We start from the raw sequence: 18,466 nt of genomic DNA, 5'->3' as shown, positions 1-18,466 counted from the left end.
GCACATTCTCAGTCTTGACTACACACATCTATGTATCACGCTTTTATGCACAAATCAGTTGGCATTTGGGCTGAAAAGACAGTAACACAATTCAACTCCTGAAGACTGTACTTGAAAACGTAATGTACCACACGTGCTAGGGAAAATACAGTCGCGGCTTGTCATGCTAATGTAAGAGCCAGATGTGCTAGATCTATGCTCTGTGGACACTGGCTTAACAGCAAATTATTTATTCACCCTCACTCGTCTGCAGTTGCGATTCACTTAGTGAAAGGTATCGCTAGTGTAATAGCTACCAGAGCATCCACATTTTTGTTGTCAATGTAGGCTTGGCTGGCAATTTAACCCAAAAAAGGGCCAGGGATCTCTTGCTTCTAAACAATAACCGAAGCTGTAGTCCAAAAAGTTGCTTTGCCATTCAGAAATGGTCTATTTTAATGTTGACATGTCTTAGATGCAGATGTCACAACAATGCAGTAAAGTAGAGCACTGTACATAGTTTTAGTCAAATAACATATAAAGGGCTCGTCCGGGATTTGAACCCGGGACCTCTCGCACCCAAAGCGAGAATCATACGCCTAGACCAACGAGCCTACTAGTTCAACATTTGCTTTCTTATTTTGGCCTTTTGAGGCGTTTATTTTGGCTTTTTTTGGCTCTTTTGCCTAGTGCACAGTCTCAGTCTTGACTACACACATGAATGTATCAAGCCCTTATGCACAAATCAGTTGGCATTTGGGCTGAAAAGACAGTAACACAATTCAACTCCTGGAGACTGTACTTGAAAACGTAATATACCACACGTGCTAGGGAAAATACAGTCCCGTCTTGTCATGCTAATGTAAGAGCCAGATGTGCTAGATCTATGCTCTGTGGACACTGGCTTAACAGCAAATTATTTATTCACCCTCACTCGTCTGCAGTTGCGATTCACTTCGTGACAGGTATCGCTATTGTAATAGCTACCAGAGCATCCACATTTTTGTTGTCAATGTAGGCTTGGCTGGCAATTTAACCCAAAAAAGGGCCAGGGATCTCTTGCTTCTAAACAATAACCGAAGCTGTAGTCCAAAAAGTTGCTTTGCCATTCAGAAATGGTCTATTTTAATGTTGACATGTCTTAGATGCAGATGTCACAACAATGCAGTAAAGTAGAGCACTGTACATAGTTTTAGTCAAATAACATATAAAGGGCTCTTCCGGGATTTGAACCCGGGACCTCTCACACCCGAAGCGAGAATCATACGACTAGACCAACGAGCCTACTATTTCAACATTTGATTTCTTTTTTTGTCCTTTTGAGGCGTTTATTTTGGCTTTTTTGGCTCTTTTGCCTAGTGCACAGTCTCAGTCTTGACTACACACATGAATGTATCAAGCCCTTATGCACAAATCAGTTGGTATTTGGGCTAAAAAGACAGTAACACAATTCAACTCCTGGAGACTGTACTTGAAAGCGTAATGTACCACACGTGCTAGGGAAAATACAGTCCCGGCTTGTCATGCTAATGTAAGAGCCAGATGTGCTAGATCTATGCTCTGTGGACACTGGCTTAACAGCAAATTATTTATTCACCCTCACTCGTCTGCAGTTGCGATTCACTTAGTGAAAGGTATCGCTAGTGTAATAGCTACCAGAGCATCCACATTTTTGTTGTCAATGTAGGCTTGGCTGGCAATTTAACCCAAAAAAGGGCCAGGGATCTCTTGCTTCTAAACAATAACCGAAGCTGTAGTCCAAAAAGTTGCTTTGCCATTCAGAAATGGTCTATTTTAATGTTGACATGTCTTAGATGCAGATGTCACAACAATGCAGTAAAGTAGAGCACTGTACATAGTTTTAGTCAAATAACATATAAAGGGCTCGTCCGGGATTTGAACCCGGGACCTCTCGCACCCAAAGCGAGAATCATATACCTAGACCAACGAGCCTAATAGTTCAACATTTGCTTTCTTATTTTGGCCTTTTGAGGCGTTTATTTTGGCTTTTTTTGGCTCTTTTGCCTAGTGCACAGTCTCAGTCTTGACTACACACATGAATGTATCAAGCCCTTATGCACAAATCAGTTGGCATTTGGGCTGAAAAGACAGTAACACAATTCAACTCCTGGAGACTGTACTTGAAAACGTAATATACCACACGTGCTAGGGAAAATACAGTCCCGTCTTGTCATGCTAATGTAAGAGCCAGATGTGCTAGATCTATGCTCTGTGGACACTGGCTTAACAGCAAATTATTTATTCACCCTCACTCGTCTGCAGTTGCGATTCACTTCGTGACAGGTATCGCTATTGTAATAGCTACCAGAGCATCCACATTTTTGTTGTCAATGTAGGCTTGGCTGGCAATTTAACCCAAAAAAGGGCCAGGGATCTCTCGCTTCTAAACAATAACAGAATAACTGAAGATGTAGTCCAACAAGCTGCTTTGCCATTCAGAAACGGTCTGTTTAAACGTTGACATGTCTTAGAAGCAGATGTCACAACAATGCAGTAAAGAAGAGCACTGTACATAATTTTAGTCAAATAACATATAAAGGGCTTGTCCGGGATTTGAACCCAGGACCTCTCACACCCGAAGCGAGAATCATACGACTAGACCAACGAGCCTACTAGTTCAAGATTTGATTTCTTATTTTGGCCTTTTGAGGCGTTTATTTAGGCTTTTTTGGCTCTTTTGCCTAGTGCACATTCTCAGTCTTGACTACACACATCTATGTATCACGCTTTTATGCACAAATCAGTTGTCATTTGGGCTGAAAAGACAGTAACACAATTCAACTCCTGAAGACTGTACTTGAAAACGTAATGTACCACACGTGCTAGGGAAAATACAGTCCCGGCTTGTCATGCTAACGTAAGAGCCAGATGTGCTAGATCTATGCTCTGTGGACACTGGCTTAACAGCAAATTATTTATTCACCCTCACTCGTCTGCAGTTGCGATTCACTTAGTGAAAGGTATCGCTAGTGTAATAGCTACCAGAGCATCCACATTTTTGTTGTCAATGTAGGCTTGGCTGGCAATTTAACCCAAAAAAGGGCCAGGGATCTCTTGCTTCTAAACAATAACCGAAGCTGTAGTCCAAAAAGTTGCTTTGCCATTCAGAAATGGTCTATTTTAATGTTGACATATCTTAGATGCAGATGTCACAACAATGCAGTAAAGTAGAGCACTGTACATAGTTTTAGTCAAATAACATATAAAAGGCTCTTCCGGGATCTCTCGCACCCAAAGCGAGAATCATACGCCTAGACCAAAAAGCCTACTAGTTCGAGATTTGCTTTCTTATTTTGGCCTTTTGAGGCGTTTATTTTGGCTTTTTTGGCTCTTTTGCCTAGTGCACAGTCTCAGTCTTGACTACACACATGAATGTATCAAGCCCTTATGCACAAATCAGTTGGTATTTGGGCTAAAAAGACAGTAACACAATTCAACTCCTGGAGACTGTACTTGAAAGCGTAATGTACCACACGTGCTAGGGAAAATACAGTCCCGGCTTGTCATGCTAATGTAAGAGCCAGATGTGCTAGATCTATGCTCTGTGGACACTGGCTTAACAGCAAATTATTTATTCACCCTCACTCGTCTGCAGTTGCGATTCACTTAGTGAAAGGTATCGCTAGTGTAATAGCTACCAGAGCATCCACATTTTTGTTGTCAATGTAGGCTTGGCTGGCAATTTAACCCAAAAAAGGGCCAGGGATCTCTTGCTTCTAAACAATAACCGAAGCTGTAGTCCAAAAAGTTGCTTTGCCATTCAGAAATGGTCTATTTTATTGTTGACATGTCTTAGATGCAGATGTCACAACAATGCAGTAAAGTAGAGCACTGTACATAGTTTTAGTCAAATAACATATAAAGGGCTCGTCCGGGATTTGAACACGGGACCTCTCGCACCCAAAGCGAGAATCATACGCCTAGACCAACGAGCCTACTAGTTCCGTATTTGCTTTCTTATTTTGGCCTTTTGAGGCGTTTATTTTGGCTTTTTTTGGCTCTTTTGCCTAGTGCACAGTCTCAGTCTTGACTACACACATGAATGTATCAAGCCCTTATGCACAAATCAGTTGGCATTTGGGCTGAAAAGACAGTAACACAATTCAACTCCTGGAGACTGTACTTGAAAACGTAATATACCACACGTGCTAGGGAAAATACAGTCCCGTCTTGTCATGCTAATGTAAGAGCCAGATGTGCTAGATCTATGCTCTGTGGACACTGGCTTAACAGCAAATTATTTATTCACCCTCACTCGTCTGCAGTTGCGATTCACTTCGTGACAGGTATCGCTATTGTAATAGCTACCAGAGCATCCACATTTTTGTTGTCAATGTAGGCTTGGCTGGCAATTTAACCCAAAAAAGGGCCAGGGATCTCTTGCTTCTAAACAATAACCGAAGCTGTAGTCCAAAAAGTTGCTTTGCCATTCAGAAATGGTCTATTTTAATGTTGACATGTCTTAGATGCAGATGTCACAACAATGCAGTAAAGTAGAGCACTGTACATAGTTTTAGTCAAATAACATATAAAGGGCTCTTCCGGGATTTGAACCCGGGACCTCTCACACCCGAAGCGAGAATCATACGCCTAGACCAACGAGCCTACTAGTTCAACATTTGCTTTCTTATTTTGGCCTTTTGAGGCGTTTATTTTGGCTTTTTTTGGCTCTTTTGCCTAGTGCACAGTCTCAGTCTTGACTACACACATGAATGTATCAAGCCCTTATGCACAAATCAGTTGGCATTTGGGCTGAAAAGACAGTAACACAATTCAACTCCTGGAGACTGTACTTGAAAACGTAATATACCACACGTGCTAGGGAAAATACAGTCCCGTCTTGTCATGCTAATGTAAGAGCCAGATGTGCTAGATCTATGCTCTGTGGACACTGGCTTAACAGCAAATTATTTATTCACCCTCACTCGTCTGCAGTTGCGATTCACTTCGTGACAGGTATCGCTATTGTAATAGCTACCAGAGCATCCACATTTTTGTTGTCAATGTAGGCTTGGCTGGCAATTTAACCCAAAAAAGGGCCAGGGATCTCTTGCTTCTAAACAATAACCGAAGCTGTAGTCCAAAAAGTTGCTTTGCCATTCAGAAATGGTCTATTTTAATGTTGACATGTCTTAGATGCAGATGTCACAACAATGCAGTAAAGTAGAGCACTGTACATAGTTTTAGTCAAATAACATATAAAGGGCTCTTCCGGGATTTGAACCCGGGACCTCTCACACCCGAAGCGAGAATCATACGACTAGACCAACGAGCCTACTATTTCAACATTTGATTTCTTTTTTTGTCCTTTTGAGGCGTTTATTTTGGCTTTTTTGGCTCTTTTGCCTAGTGCACAGTCTCAGTCTTGACTACACACATGAATGTATCAAGCCCTTATGCACAAATCAGTTGGTATTTGGGCTAAAAAGACAGTAACACAATTCAACTCCTGGAGACTGTACTTGAAAGCGTAATGTACCACACGTGCTAGGGAAAATACAGTCCCGGCTTGTCATGCTAATGTAAGAGCCAGATGTGCTAGATCTATGCTCTGTGGACACTGGCTTAACAGCAAATTATTTATTCACCCTCACTCGTCTGCAGTTGCGATTCACTTAGTGAAAGGTATCGCTAGTGTAATAGCTACCAGAGCATCCACATTTTTGTTGTCAATGTAGGCTTGGCTGGCAATTTAACCCAAAAAAGGGCCAGGGATCTCTTGCTTCTAAACAATAACCGAAGCTGTAGTCCAAAAAGTTGCTTTGCCATTCAGAAATGGTCTATTTTAATGTTGACATGTCTTAGATGCAGATGTCACAACAATGCAGTAAAGTAGAGCACTGTACATAGTTTTAGTCAAATAACATATAAAGGGCTCGTCCGGGATTTGAACCCGGGACCTCTCGCACCCAAAGCGAGAATCATATACCTAGACCAACGAGCCTAATAGTTCAACATTTGCTTTCTTATTTTGGCCTTTTGAGGCGTTTATTTTGGCTTTTTTTGGCTCTTTTGCCTAGTGCACAGTCTCAGTCTTGACTACACACATGAATGTATCAAGCCCTTATGCACAAATCAGTTGGCATTTGGGCTGAAAAGACAGTAACACAATTCAACTCCTGGAGACTGTACTTGAAAACGTAATATACCACACGTGCTAGGGAAAATACAGTCCCGTCTTGTCATGCTAATGTAAGAGCCAGATGTGCTAGATCTATGCTCTGTGGACACTGGCTTAACAGCAAATTATTTATTCACCCTCACTCGTCTGCAGTTGCGATTCACTTCGTGACAGGTATCGCTATTGTAATAGCTACCAGAGCATCCACATTTTTGTTGTCAATGTAGGCTTGGCTGGCAATTTAACCCAAAAAAGGGCCAGGGATCTCTCGCTTCTAAACAATAACAGAATAACTGAAGATGTAGTCCAACAAGCTGCTTTGCCATTCAGAAACGGTCTGTTTAAACGTTGACATGTCTTAGAAGCAGATGTCACAACAATGCAGTAAAGAAGAGCACTGTACATAATTTTAGTCAAATAACATATAAAGGGCTTGTCCGGGATTTGAACCCAGGACCTCTCACACCCGAAGCGAGAATCATACGACTAGACCAACGAGCCTACTAGTTCAAGATTTGATTTCTTATTTTGGCCTTTTGAGGCGTTTATTTAGGCTTTTTTGGCTCTTTTGCCTAGTGCACATTCTCAGTCTTGACTACACACATCTATGTATCACGCTTTTATGCACAAATCAGTTGTCATTTGGGCTGAAAAGACAGTAACACAATTCAACTCCTGAAGACTGTACTTGAAAACGTAATGTACCACACGTGCTAGGGAAAATACAGTCCCGGCTTGTCATGCTAACGTAAGAGCCAGATGTGCTAGATCTATGCTCTGTGGACACTGGCTTAACAGCAAATTATTTATTCACCCTCACTCGTCTGCAGTTGCGATTCACTTAGTGAAAGGTATCGCTAGTGTAATAGCTACCAGAGCATCCACATTTTTGTTGTCAATGTAGGCTTGGCTGGCAATTTAACCCAAAAAAGGGCCAGGGATCTCTTGCTTCTAAACAATAACCGAAGCTGTAGTCCAAAAAGTTGCTTTGCCATTCAGAAATGGTCTATTTTAATGTTGACATATCTTAGATGCAGATGTCACAACAATGCAGTAAAGTAGAGCACTGTACATAGTTTTAGTCAAATAACATATAAAGGGCTCTTCCGGGATCTCTCGCACCCAAAGCGAGAATCATACGCCTAGACCAAAAAGCCTACTAGTTCGAGATTTGCTTTCTTATTTTGGCCTTTTGAGGCGTTTATTTTGGCTTTTTTGGCTCTTTTGCCTAGTGCACAGTCTCAGTCTTGACTACACACATGAATGTATCAAGCCCTTATGCACAAATCAGTTGGTATTTGGGCTAAAAAGACAGTAACACAATTCAACTCCTGGAGACTGTACTTGAAAGCGTAATGTACCACACGTGCTAGGGAAAATACAGTCCCGGCTTGTCATGCTAATGTAAGAGCCAGATGTGCTAGATCTATGCTCTGTGGACACTGGCTTAACAGCAAATTATTTATTCACCCTCACTCGTCTGCAGTTGCGATTCACTTAGTGAAAGGTATCGCTAGTGTAATAGCTACCAGAGCATCCACATTTTTGTTGTCAATGTAGGCTTGGCTGGCAATTTAACCCAAAAAAGGGCCAGGGATCTCTTGCTTCTAAACAATAACCGAAGCTGTAGTCCAAAAAGTTGCTTTGCCATTCAGAAATGGTCTATTTTATTGTTGACATGTCTTAGATGCAGATGTCACAACAATGCAGTAAAGTAGAGCACTGTACATAGTTTTAGTCAAATAACATATAAAGGGCTCGTCCGGGATTTGAACACGGGACCTCTCGCACCCAAAGCGAGAATCATACGCCTAGACCAACGAGCCTACTAGTTCCGTATTTGCTTTCTTATTTTGGCCTTTTGAGGCGTTTATTTTGGCTTTTTTTGGCTCTTTTGCCTAGTGCACAGTCTCAGTCTTGACTACACACATGAATGTATCAAGCCCTTATGCACAAATCAGTTGGCATTTGGGCTGAAAAGACAGTAACACAATTCAACTCCTGGAGACTGTACTTGAAAACGTAATATACCACACGTGCTAGGGAAAATACAGTCCCGTCTTGTCATGCTAATGTAAGAGCCAGATGTGCTAGATCTATGCTCTGTGGACACTGGCTTAACAGCAAATTATTTATTCACCCTCACTCGTCTGCAGTTGCGATTCACTTCGTGACAGGTATCGCTATTGTAATAGCTACCAGAGCATCCACATTTTTGTTGTCAATGTAGGCTTGGCTGGCAATTTAACCCAAAAAAGGGCCAGGGATCTCTTGCTTCTAAACAATAACCGAAGCTGTAGTCCAAAAAGTTGCTTTGCCATTCAGAAATGGTCTATTTTAATGTTGACATGTCTTAGATGCAGATGTCACAACAATGCAGTAAAGTAGAGCACTGTACATAGTTTTAGTCAAATAACATATAAAGGGCTCTTCCGGGATTTGAACCCGGGACCTCTCACACCCGAAGCGAGAATCATACGACTAGACCAACGAGCCTACTATTTCAACATTTGATTTCTTTTTTTGTCCTTTTGAGGCGTTTATTTTGGCTTTTTTGGCTCTTTTGCCTAGTGCACAGTCTCAGTCTTGACTACACACATGAATGTATCAAGCCCTTATGCACAAATCAGTTGGTATTTGGGCTAAAAAGACAGTAACACAATTCAACTCCTGGAGACTGTACTTGAAAGCGTAATGTACCACACGTGCTAGGGAAAATACAGTCCCGGCTTGTCATGCTAATGTAAGAGCCAGATGTGCTAGATCTATGCTCTGTGGACACTGGCTTAACAGCAAATTATTTATTCACCCTCACTCGTCTGCAGTTGCGATTCACTTAGTGAAAGGTATCGCTAGTGTAATAGCTACCAGAGCATCCACATTTTTGTTGTCAATGTAGGCTTGTAGGCTTGGCTGGCAATTTAACCCAAAAAAGGGCCAGGGATCTCTTGCTTCTAAACAATAACCGAAGCTGTAGTCCAAAAAGTTGCTTTGCCATTCAGAAATGGTCTATTTTAATGTTGACATATCTTAGATGCAGATGTCACAACAATGCAGTAAAGTAGAGCACTGTACATAGTTTTAGTCAAATAACATATAAAGGGCTCTTCCGGGATCTCTCGCACCCAAAGCGAGAATCATACGCCTAGACCAAAAAGCCTACTAGTTCGAGATTTGCTTTCTTATTTTGGCCTTTTGAGGCGTTTATTTTGGCTTTTTTGGCTCTTTTGCCTAGTGCACAGTCTCAGTCTTGACTACACACATGAATGTATCAAGCCCTTATGCACAAATCAGTTGGTATTTGGGCTAAAAAGACAGTAACACAATTCAACTCCTGGAGACTGTACTTGAAAGCGTAATGTACCACACGTGCTAGGGAAAATACAGTCCCGGCTTGTCATGCTAATGTAAGAGCCAGATGTGCTAGATCTATGCTCTGTGGACACTGGCTTAACAGCAAATTATTTATTCACCCTCACTCGTCTGCAGTTGCGATTCACTTAGTGAAAGGTATCGCTAGTGTAATAGCTACCAGAGCATCCACATTTTTGTTGTCAATGTAGGCTTGGCTGGCAATTTAACCCAAAAAAGGGCCAGGGATCTCTTGCTTCTAAACAATAACCGAAGCTGTAGTCCAAAAAGTTGCTTTGCCATTCAGAAATGGTCTATTTTATTGTTGACATGTCTTAGATGCAGATGTCACAACAATGCAGTAAAGTAGAGCACTGTACATAGTTTTAGTCAAATAACATATAAAGGGCTCGTCCGGGATTTGAACACGGGACCTCTCGCACCCAAAGCGAGAATCATACGCCTAGACCAACGAGCCTACTAGTTCCGTATTTGCTTTCTTATTTTGGCCTTTTGAGGCGTTTATTTTGGCTTTTTTTGGCTCTTTTGCCTAGTGCACAGTCTCAGTCTTGACTACACACATGAATGTATCAAGCCCTTATGCACAAATCAGTTGGCATTTGGGCTGAAAAGACAGTAACACAATTCAACTCCTGGAGACTGTACTTGAAAACGTAATATACCACACGTGCTAGGGAAAATACAGTCCCGTCTTGTCATGCTAATGTAAGAGCCAGATGTGCTAGATCTATGCTCTGTGGACACTGGCTTAACAGCAAATTATTTATTCACCCTCACTCGTCTGCAGTTGCGATTCACTTCGTGACAGGTATCGCTATTGTAATAGCTACCAGAGCATCCACATTTTTGTTGTCAATGTAGGCTTGGCTGGCAATTTAACCCAAAAAAGGGCCAGGGATCTCTCGCTTCTAAACAATAACAGAATAACTGAAGATGTAGTCCAACAAGCTGCTTTGCCATTCAGAAACGGTCTGTTTAAACGTTGACATGTCTTAGAAGCAGATGTCACAACAATGCAGTAAAGAAGAGCACTGTACATAATTTTAGTCAAATAACATATAAAGGGCTTGTCCGGGATTTGAACCCAGGACCTCTCACACCCGAAGCGAGAATCATACAACTAGACCAACGAGCCTACTAGTTCAACATTTGATTTCTTATTTTGGCCTTTTGAGGCGTTTGTTTAGGCTTTTTTGGCTCTTTTGCCTAGTGCACATTCTCAGTCTTGACTACACACATCTATGTATCACGCTTTTATGCACAAATCAGTTGGCATTTGGGCTGAAAAGACAGTAACACAATTCAACTCCTGAAGACTGTACTTGAAAACGTAATGTACCACACGTGCTAGGGAAAATACAGTCGCGGCTTGTCATGCTAATGTAAGAGCCAGATGTGCTAGATCTATGCTCTGTGGACACTGGCTTAACAGCAAATTATTTATTCACCCTCACTCGTCTGCAGTTGCGATTCACTTAGTGAAAGGTATCGCTAGTGTAATAGCTACCAGAGCATCCACATTTTTGTTGTCAATGTAGGCTTGGCTGGCAATTTAACCCAAAAAAGGGCCAGGGATCTCTTGCTTCTAAACAATAACCGAAGCTGTAGTCCAAAAAGTTGCTTTGCCATTCAGAAATGGTCTATTTTAATGTTGACATGTCTTAGATGCAGATGTCACAACAATGCAGTAAAGTAGAGCACTGTACATAGTTTTAGTCAAATAACATATAAAGGGCTCGTCCGGGATTTGAACCCGGGACCTCTCGCACCCAAAGCGAGAATCATACGCCTAGACCAACGAGCCTACTAGTTCAACATTTGCTTTCTTATTTTGGCCTTTTGAGGCGTTTATTTTGGCTTTTTTTGGCTCTTTTGCCTAGTGCACAGTCTCAGTCTTGACTACACACATGAATGTATCAAGCCCTTATGCACAAATCAGTTGGCATTTGGGCTGAAAAGACAGTAACACAATTCAACTCCTGGAGACTGTACTTGAAAACGTAATATACCACACGTGCTAGGGAAAATACAGTCCCGTCTTGTCATGCTAATGTAAGAGCCAGATGTGCTAGATCTATGCTCTGTGGACACTGGCTTAACAGCAAATTATTTATTCACCCTCACTCGTCTGCAGTTGCGATTCACTTCGTGACAGGTATCGCTATTGTAATAGCTACCAGAGCATCCACATTTTTGTTGTCAATGTAGGCTTGGCTGGCAATTTAACCCAAAAAAGGGCCAGGGATCTCTTGCTTCTAAACAATAACCGAAGCTGTAGTCCAAAAAGTTGCTTTGCCATTCAGAAATGGTCTATTTTAATGTTGACATGTCTTAGATGCAGATGTCACAACAATGCAGTAAAGTAGAGCACTGTACATAGTTTTAGTCAAATAACATATAAAGGGCTCTTCCGGGATTTGAACCCGGGACCTCTCACACCCGAAGCGAGAATCATACGACTAGACCAACGAGCCTACTATTTCAACATTTGATTTCTTTTTTTGTCCTTTTGAGGCGTTTATTTTGGCTTTTTTGGCTCTTTTGCCTAGTGCACAGTCTCAGTCTTGACTACACACATGAATGTATCAAGCCCTTATGCACAAATCAGTTGGTATTTGGGCTAAAAAGACAGTAACACAATTCAACTCCTGGAGACTGTACTTGAAAGCGTAATGTACCACACGTGCTAGGGAAAATACAGTCCCGGCTTGTCATGCTAATGTAAGAGCCAGATGTGCTAGATCTATGCTCTGTGGACACTGGCTTAACAGCAAATTATTTATTCACCCTCACTCGTCTGCAGTTGCGATTCACTTAGTGAAAGGTATCGCTAGTGTAATAGCTACCAGAGCATCCACATTTTTGTTGTCAATGTAGGCTTGGCTGGCAATTTAACCCAAAAAAGGGCCAGGGATCTCTTGCTTCTAAACAATAACCGAAGCTGTAGTCCAAAAAGTTGCTTTGCCATTCAGAAATGGTCTATTTTAATGTTGACATGTCTTAGATGCAGATGTCACAACAATGCAGTAAAGTAGAGCACTGTACATAGTTTTAGTCAAATAACATATAAAGGGCTCGTCCGGGATTTGAACCCGGGACCTCTCGCACCCAAAGCGAGAATCATACGCCTAGACCAACGAGCCTAATAGTTCCGTATTTGCTTTCTTATTTTGGCCTTTTGAGGCGTTTATTTTGGCTTTTTTTGGCTCTTTTGCCTAGTGCACAGTCTCAGTCTTGACTACACACATGAATGTATCAAGCCCTTATGCACAAATCAGTTGGCATTTGGGCTGAAAAGACAGTAACACAATTCAACTCCTGGAGACTGTACTTGAAAACGTAATATACCACACGTGCTAGGGAAAATACAGTCCCGTCTTGTCATGCTAATGTAAGAGCCAGATGTGCTAGATCTATGCTCTGTGGACACTGGCTTAACAGCAAATTATTTATTCACCCTCACTCGTCTGCAGTTGCGATTCACTTCGTGACAGGTATCGCTATTGTAATAGCTACCAGAGCATCCACATTTTTGTTGTCAATGTAGGCTTGGCTGGCAATTTAACCCAAAAAAGGGCCAGGGATCTCTCGCTTCTAAACAATAACAGAATAACTGAAGATGTAGTCCAACAAGCTGCTTTGCCATTCAGAAACGGTCTGTTTAAACGTTGACATGTCTTAGAAGCAGATGTCACAACAATGCAGTAAAGAAGAGCACTGTACATAATTTTAGTCAAATAACATATAAAGGGCTTGTCCGGGATTTGAACCCAGGACCTCTCACACCCGAAGCGAGAATCATACGACTAGACCAACGAGCCTACTAGTTCAAGATTTGATTTCTTATTTTGGCCTTTTGAGGCGTTTATTTAGGCTTTTTTGGCTCTTTTGCCTAGTGCACATTCTCAGTCTTGACTACACACATCTATGTATCACGCTTTTATGCACAAATCAGTTGTCATTTGGGCTGAAAAGACAGTAACACAATTCAACTCCTGAAGACTGTACTTGAAAACGTAATGTACCACACGTGCTAGGGAAAATACAGTCCCGGCTTGTCATGCTAACGTAAGAGCCAGATGTGCTAGATCTATGCTCTGTGGACACTGGCTTAACAGCAAATTATTTATTCACCCTCACTCGTCTGCAGTTGCGATTCACTTAGTGAAAGGTATCGCTAGTGTAATAGCTACCAGAGCATCCACATTTTTGTTGTCAATGTAGGCTTGGCTGGCAATTTAACCCAAAAAAGGGCCAGGGATCTCTTGCTTCTAAACAATAACCGAAGCTGTAGTCCAAAAAGTTGCTTTGCCATTCAGAAATGGTCTATTTTAATGTTGACATATCTTAGATGCAGATGTCACAACAATGCAGTAAAGTAGAGCACTGTACATAGTTTTAGTCAAATAACATATAAAGGGCTCTTCCGGGATCTCTCGCACCCAAAGCGAGAATCATACGCCTAGACCAAAAAGCCTACTAGTTCGAGATTTGCTTTCTTATTTTGGCCTTTTGAGGCGTTTATTTTGGCTTTTTTGGCTCTTTTGCCTAGTGCACAGTCTCAGTCTTGACTACACACATGAATGTATCAAGCCCTTATGCACAAATCAGTTGGTATTTGGGCTAAAAAGACAGTAACACAATTCAACTCCTGGAGACTGTACTTGAAAGCGTAATGTACCACACGTGCTAGGGAAAATACAGTCCCGGCTTGTCATGCTAATGTAAGAGCCAGATGTGCTAGATCTATGCTCTGTGGACACTGGCTTAACAGCAAATTATTTATTCACCCTCACTCGTCTGCAGTTGCGATTCACTTAGTGAAAGGTATCGCTAGTGTAATAGCTACCAGAGCATCCACATTTTTGTTGTCAATGTAGGCTTGGCTGGCAATTTAACCCAAAAAAGGGCCAGGGATCTCTTGCTTCTAAACAATAACCGAAGCTGTAGTCCAAAAAGTTGCTTTGCCATTCAGAAATGGTCTATTTTATTGTTGACATGTCTTAGATGCAGATGTCACAACAATGCAGTAAAGTAGAGCACTGTACATAGTTTTAGTCAAATAACATATAAAGGGCTCGTCCGGGATTTGAACACGGGACCTCTCGCACCCAAAGCGAGAATCATACGCCTAGACCAACGAGCCTACTAGTTCCGTATTTGCTTTCTTATTTTGGCCTTTTGAGGCGTTTATTTTGGCTTTTTTTGGCTCTTTTGCCTAGTGCACAGTCTCAGTCTTGACTACACACATGAATGTATCAAGCCCTTATGCACAAATCAGTTGGCATTTGGGCTGAAAAGACAGTAACACAATTCAACTCCTGGAGACTGTACTTGAAAACGTAATATACCACACGTGCTAGGGAAAATACAGTCCCGTCTTGTCATGCTAATGTAAGAGCCAGATGTGCTAGATCTATGCTCTGTGGACACTGGCTTAACAGCAAATTATTTATTCACCCTCACTCGTCTGCAGTTGCGATTCACTTCGTGACAGGTATCGCTATTGTAATAGCTACCAGAGCATCCACATTTTTGTTGTCAATGTAGGCTTGGCTGGCAATTTAACCCAAAAAAGGGCCAGGGATCTCTCGCTTCTAAACAATAACAGAATAACTGAAGATGTAGTCCAACAAGCTGCTTTGCCATTCAGAAACGGTCTGTTTAAACGTTGACATGTCTTAGAAGCAGATGTCACAACAATGCAGTAAAGAAGAGCACTGTACATAATTTTAGTCAAATAACATATAAAGGGCTTGTCCGGGATTTGAACCCAGGACCTCTCACACCCGAAGCGAGAATCATACAACTAGACCAACGAGCCTACTAGTTCAACATTTGATTTCTTATTTTGGCCTTTTGAGGCGTTTGTTTAGGCTTTTTTGGCTCTTTTGCCTAGTGCACATTCTCAGTCTTGACTACACACATCTATGTATCACGCTTTTATGCACAAATCAGTTGGCATTTGGGCTGAAAAGACAGTAACACAATTCAACTCCTGAAGACTGTACTTGAAAACGTAATGTACCACACGTGCTAGGGAAAATACAGTCGCGGCTTGTCATGCTAATGTAAGAGCCAGATGTGCTAGATCTATGCTCTGTGGACACTGGCTTAACAGCAAATTATTTATTCACCCTCACTCGTCTGCAGTTGCGATTCACTTAGTGAAAGGTATCGCTAGTGTAATAGCTACCAGAGCATCCACATTTTTGTTGTCAATGTAGGCTTGGCTGGCAATTTAACCCAAAAAAGGGCCAGGGATCTCTTGCTTCTAAACAATAACCGAAGCTGTAGTCCAAAAAGTTGCTTTGCCATTCAGAAATGGTCTATTTTAATGTTGACATGTCTTAGATGCAGATGTCACAACAATGCAGTAAAGTAGAGCACTGTACATAGTTTTAGTCAAATAACATATAAAGGGCTCGTCCGGGATTTGAACCCGGGACCTCTCGCACCCAAAGCGAGAATCATACGCCTAGACCAACGAGCCTACTAGTTCAACATTTGCTTTCTTATTTTGGCCTTTTGAGGCGTTTATTTTGGCTTTTTTTGGCTCTTTTGCCTAGTGCACAGTCTCAGTCTTGACTACACACATGAATGTATCAAGCCCTTATGCACAAATCAGTTGGCATTTGGGCTGAAAAGACAGTAACACAATTCAACTCCTGGAGACTGTACTTGAAAACGTAATATACCACACGTGCTAGGGAAAATACAGTCCCGTCTTGTCATGCTAATGTAAGAGCCAGATGTGCTAGATCTATGCTCTGTGGACACTGGCTTAACAGCAAATTATTTATTCACCCTCACTCGTCTGCAGTTGCGATTCACTTCGTGACAGGTATCGCTATTGTAATAGCTACCAGAGCATCCACATTTTTGTTGTCAATGTAGGCTTGGCTGGCAATTTAACCCAAAAAAGGGCCAGGGATCTCTTGCTTCTAAACAATAACCGAAGCTGTAGTCCAAAAAGTTGCTTTGCCATTCAGAAATGGTCTATTTTAATGTTGACATGTCTTAGATGCAGATGTCACAACAATGCAGTAAAGTAGAGCACTGTACATAGTTTTAGTCAAATAACATATAAAGGGCTCTTCCGGGATTTGAACCCGGGACCTCTCACACCCGAAGCGAGAATCATACGACTAGACCAACGAGCCTACTATTTCAACATTTGATTTCTTTTTTTGTCCTTTTGAGGCGTTTATTTTGGCTTTTTTGGCTCTTTTGCCTAGTGCACAGTCTCAGTCTTGACTACACACATGAATGTATCAAGCCCTTATGCACAAATCAGTTGGTATTTGGGCTAAAAAGACAGTAACACAATTCAACTCCTGGAGACTGTACTTGAAAGCGTAATGTACCACACGTGCTAGGGAAAATACAGTCCCGGCTTGTCATGCTAATGTAAGAGCCAGATGTGCTAGATCTATGCTCTGTGGACACTGGCTTAACAGCAAATTATTTATTCACCCTCACTCGTCTGCAGTTGCGATTCACTTAGTGAAAGGTATCGCTAGTGTAATAGCTACCAGAGCATCCACATTTTTGTTGTCAATGTAGGCTTGGCTGGCAATTTAACCCAAAAAAGGGCCAGGGATCTCTTGCTTCTAAACAATAACCGAAGCTGTAGTCCAAAAAGTTGCTTTGCCATTCAGAAATGGTCTATTTTAATGTTGACATGTCTTAGATGCAGATGTCACAACAATGCAGTAAAGTAGAGCACTGTACATAGTTTTAGTCAAATAACATATAAAGGGCTCGTCCGGGATTTGAACCCGGGACCTCTCGCACCCAAAGCGAGAATCATACGCCTAGACCAACGAGCCTAATAGTTCCGTATTTGCTTTCTTATTTTGGCCTTTTGAGGCGTTTATTTTGGCTTTTTTTGGCTCTTTTGCCTAGTGCACAGTCTCAGTCTTGACTACACACATGAATGTATCAAGCCCTTATGCACAAATCAGTTGGCATTTGGGCTGAAAAGACAGTAACACAATTCAACTCCTGGAGACTGTACTTGAAAACGTAATATACCACACGTGCTAGGGAAAATACAGTCCCGTCTTGTCATGCTAATGTAAGAGCCAGATGTGCTAGATCTATGCTCTGTGGACACTGGCTTAACAGCAAATTATTTATTCACCCTCACTCGTCTGCAGTTGCGATTCACTTCGTGACAGGTATCGCTATTGTAATAGCTACCAGAGCATCCACATTTTTGTTGTCAATGTAGGCTTGGCTGGCAATTTAACCCAAAAAAGGGCCAGGGATCTCTCGCTTCTAAACAATAACAGAATAACTGAAGATGTAGTCCAACAAGCTGCTTTGCCATTCAGAAACTGTCTGTTTAAACGTTGACATGTCTTAGAAGCAGATGTCACAACAATGCAGTAAAGAAGAGCACTGTACATAATTTTAGTCAAATAACATATAAAGGGCTTGTCCGGGATTTGAACCCAGGACCTCTCACACCCGAAGCGAGAATCATACGACTAGACCAACGAGCCTACTAGTTCAAGATTTGATTTCTTATTTTGGCCTTTTGAGGCGTTTATTTAGGCTTTTTTGGCTCTTTTGCCTAGTGCACATTCTCAGTCTTGACTACACACATCTATGTATCACGCTTTTATGCACAAATCAGTTGTCATTTGGGCTGAAAAGACAGTAACACAATTCAACTCCTGAAGACTGTACTTGAAAACGTAATGTACCACACGTGCTAGGGAAAATACAGTCCCGGCTTGTCATGCTAACGTAAGAGCCAGATGTGCTAGATCTATGCTCTGTGGACACTGGCTTAACAGCAAATTATTTATTCACCCTCACTCGTCTGCAGTTGCGATTCACTTAGTGAAAGGTATCGCTAGTGTAATAGCTACCAGAGCATCCACATTTTTGTTGTCAATGTAGGCTTGGCTGGCAATTTAACCCAAAAAAGGGCCAGGGATCTCTTGCTTCTAAACAATAACC

The 18,466-nt window shown here is 41.7% G+C and overlaps 7 non-coding genes across 7 annotated transcripts; all 7 read right to left on the bottom strand.

Moving 5' to 3' along the window:
* Positions 1-521: 521 nt before the first annotated feature.
* trnap-ugg (transfer RNA proline (anticodon UGG)) lies at positions 522-593 on the bottom strand. Its single transcript has one exon. It is a non-coding gene; the product is annotated as a tRNA-Pro (tRNA).
* Positions 594-1,860: 1,267 nt separating this feature from the next.
* trnap-ugg (transfer RNA proline (anticodon UGG)) lies at positions 1,861-1,932 on the bottom strand. The gene has a single exon. It is a non-coding gene; the product is annotated as a tRNA-Pro (tRNA).
* Positions 1,933-5,872: 3,940 nt separating this feature from the next.
* On the bottom strand, positions 5,873-5,944 carry trnap-ugg (transfer RNA proline (anticodon UGG)). The gene has a single exon. It is a non-coding gene; the product is annotated as a tRNA-Pro (tRNA).
* A 5,281-nt stretch (positions 5,945-11,225) lies between these two features.
* trnap-ugg (transfer RNA proline (anticodon UGG)) lies at positions 11,226-11,297 on the bottom strand. Its single transcript has one exon. It is a non-coding gene; the product is annotated as a tRNA-Pro (tRNA).
* Positions 11,298-12,564: 1,267 nt separating this feature from the next.
* Positions 12,565-12,636, bottom strand: trnap-ugg (transfer RNA proline (anticodon UGG)). Its single transcript has one exon. It is a non-coding gene; the product is annotated as a tRNA-Pro (tRNA).
* Positions 12,637-15,914: 3,278 nt separating this feature from the next.
* On the bottom strand, positions 15,915-15,986 carry trnap-ugg (transfer RNA proline (anticodon UGG)). The gene has a single exon. It is a non-coding gene; the product is annotated as a tRNA-Pro (tRNA).
* A 1,267-nt stretch (positions 15,987-17,253) lies between these two features.
* Positions 17,254-17,325, bottom strand: trnap-ugg (transfer RNA proline (anticodon UGG)). The gene has a single exon. It is a non-coding gene; the product is annotated as a tRNA-Pro (tRNA).
* Positions 17,326-18,466: the final 1,141 nt, after the last annotated feature.

The sequence above is a fragment of the Brachyhypopomus gauderio genome, chromosome 8, assembly GCF_052324685.1.
Source record: "Brachyhypopomus gauderio isolate BG-103 chromosome 8, BGAUD_0.2, whole genome shotgun sequence".
Classification (NCBI taxonomy): Eukaryota; Metazoa; Chordata; class Actinopteri; order Gymnotiformes; family Hypopomidae; genus Brachyhypopomus; species Brachyhypopomus gauderio.
Note: the sequence above shows the minus strand (reverse complement) of the source record. Positions and strands in the feature narration are given on the sequence as shown.